This window comes from Eublepharis macularius, chromosome 16, assembly GCF_028583425.1.
Source record: "Eublepharis macularius isolate TG4126 chromosome 16, MPM_Emac_v1.0, whole genome shotgun sequence".
Taxonomy (NCBI): domain Eukaryota; kingdom Metazoa; phylum Chordata; class Lepidosauria; order Squamata; family Eublepharidae; genus Eublepharis; species Eublepharis macularius.
Window position 1 is genome coordinate 49,486,279 of NC_072805.1, and position 2,540 is coordinate 49,488,818.

Here is a 2,540-nt window from a genome sequence, read left to right on the forward strand (position 1 = left end):
TAGAGACCCAGAGTGGGCGCCTCCTGTTATCTTATAGAAATATGCTCCTTTAAGCTAGCACTGACCTTGGAGCATCCAGATGCCAGCTCTTGCTACTTCACCCAGATGCTGGGAATGTAATGATTGTATACTGAATGTCTAGCCATAACTAAAAGGGTTCTCACAGGACCTGTGTAGACTGTGCACCAAAAACCTTAACGGTTATTTGAGTGTGGGAAAATCAAGTATAACAGAATTGCTTGCCTTGCCTTATCACTTCTACCAAGCTCCATGATGGAGTGCAGACCTGAACTGTCAAATCCTAAATAAAGCTTTTCTACTGGAACCCATGTGTGTTCACTGGAGAGGGGCTGAGGGATCTACCTGCCAGGAACTGACATGAAGGGTCTTTCATATTACACCAGGATTCTGGAATGTGGACGAAGTGAATGCAGGAGAGTGGAGATTGAATGACTGGGTGACCAGAGCAGATGTAGAGTTAAATCATTTCATTTGTAGATACAGGGTTGGATCCCACCAGCTTTTCTGCCAGTAAAAAAAAAAAGGGAGGGGGGAAGGGTCTCATTTGATCATCAAAAAAGGTTATATGGGGAATCATGGAATTTTCATGCACAAAGGTCTTGAGGGACAGAGGATGTGTTAAGGAAGGGAGTAGGATGAGACAGTAAAAAAAAAAACCTGGCTGGATTCAACCATTTCTTTACACCTTTCACCAGTTACCACAGCCAGATCTCAGTCCTCCTCCTCCCAGTCCTATCGTTCCCCAGGGCTTGAACTTTTGACAGACACTGCTTCGGTTACTTTTTCTAATAACAGGAGAACACCTGAATACAACATGTAAAATGTGAAGTTCTCCTAAGATCCCCTAAGACACGAAGTTTCACTTCAAAAGTTAGAAGATAAAAATATGTCTTCTGCTGAGGTCAAATCAATTTGGAGCAATTTGCTCTTTCAAATAAGGCAAGTCATTACTTAAAAAAAACACACAGAGAGAATGAAATCTTCATTGTGGCAGGCTTACTCATGTAGAACAGATTAAAATATGCGCACATAATATCTAAATATGGAGTCAATTAACACAATGATTTTACCTCATAAATAATGCTAACCTGCCAGTGGTCCTCTGGGACAACTTTAAAAATGAAATCTTTTTTTTTTTCCCTTCTGGGACCTCAGCTCACTGAAACAAGAATCAATAAACAGTAAATACAAAGTCATATATGTTACCAAATGAAGCATGGCCAAACAAAACAGCATATTAATACATTTTAATATTGAGCAGCTTTTACAAGGAAATCGGAGTTCAAGGGACCATAGCTTGGTGACAGGAGTGAATCAGATATGTAGCGATGTAATAAAATGAAAAAAAGGAAAATATTAAAGATGCAGAACACATTTACTTGTGTAGGCAGTGAACAATGTTTTAAAGATTCACACTCTAAACCCTACAGTCCTTCTCTTCATAGGAACTTTTCGGTTTTCAGAACTCACTCAATATCACCTAGTTCCCTCCAAAAGGGACCCTTTCTTCCTTTTCTTCAAACAAAAGAAAAAAGGTGGCAGGGATGGGTTTTCTTAAAAGATGCCAGTGCTCAAAAATATGGTTGCATCCATTTCCATCAGTTTCTCCCTTGGGATAGCCTCCCCTAAAAATGGCAGTTCTCGTTAGTGATAAGTACAATCACCCTGCCACCCCCTAAAGCCCTGTGTATACATAAAGTATAAAAATTCTATGACTTACATAGTCAATACAAATGAATCAACAAATCCAACAGCGAAAAGCAGAAGACCAAAACTCTGACGAAATTGTACATGAATATAAAAAGAAATAAATTAGGGAACTGTTGCTCATCCCAAAATAACAATAATAGTGAAAATAAACATGAACCACAACCTGGCATGGAACAGGCCAAGTTACAAACCAGTTTGTGGTTTGTGGGTTTAAATGCCCCTTTCTGGCAGAGAAAGGGGCATTTAATTGTTTAAAAGGCCCTTTCCTGCCTCTTGCATGGGGCAGGATCCTTTAAACTATCAGCTGGCAGGCAGGGGAATCCCAAGCCCCCGCCCCCAGCCTCACACCCCAGCCCCTCACCCCCTCCCAAGCCCCAGCCCCCTACTTACCTTCCATCTGATGCTGGGGTGGTGGAGGCCTCCATTGCTGCCCTGCAGTCCTGTGCAGCAGAGGAGAAGGCCAAATGGCATCGCTGCCGTTTGAGGGGTGGGAGGGCCCTTTTGCTCCTCCTTTGCTGCCACACGGGCTTGCAGGGCAGTGGAGGAAGCCTCCACCACCCCAGCATCAGATGGAAGGTAAGTAGGGGGCTGGGGGCTGGGCCATTTAAAGAGCCCTGCTGCTTACAAGCAGCAGGTCTTTTTAAACTATCAGCTGGCAGACTGAGAGGGAGGGATCTCCCCCTGCCGTCTGCCAGCTGATAGTTTAAACGGACTTGCTGCTTGCAAGTGCAAGTGCAAGTTTAAATTTCCCCGTGGAAATGAGCTTCCATGAACCCTGGTTTGTAAACCCCAAACCAGGCTGGTTCGTG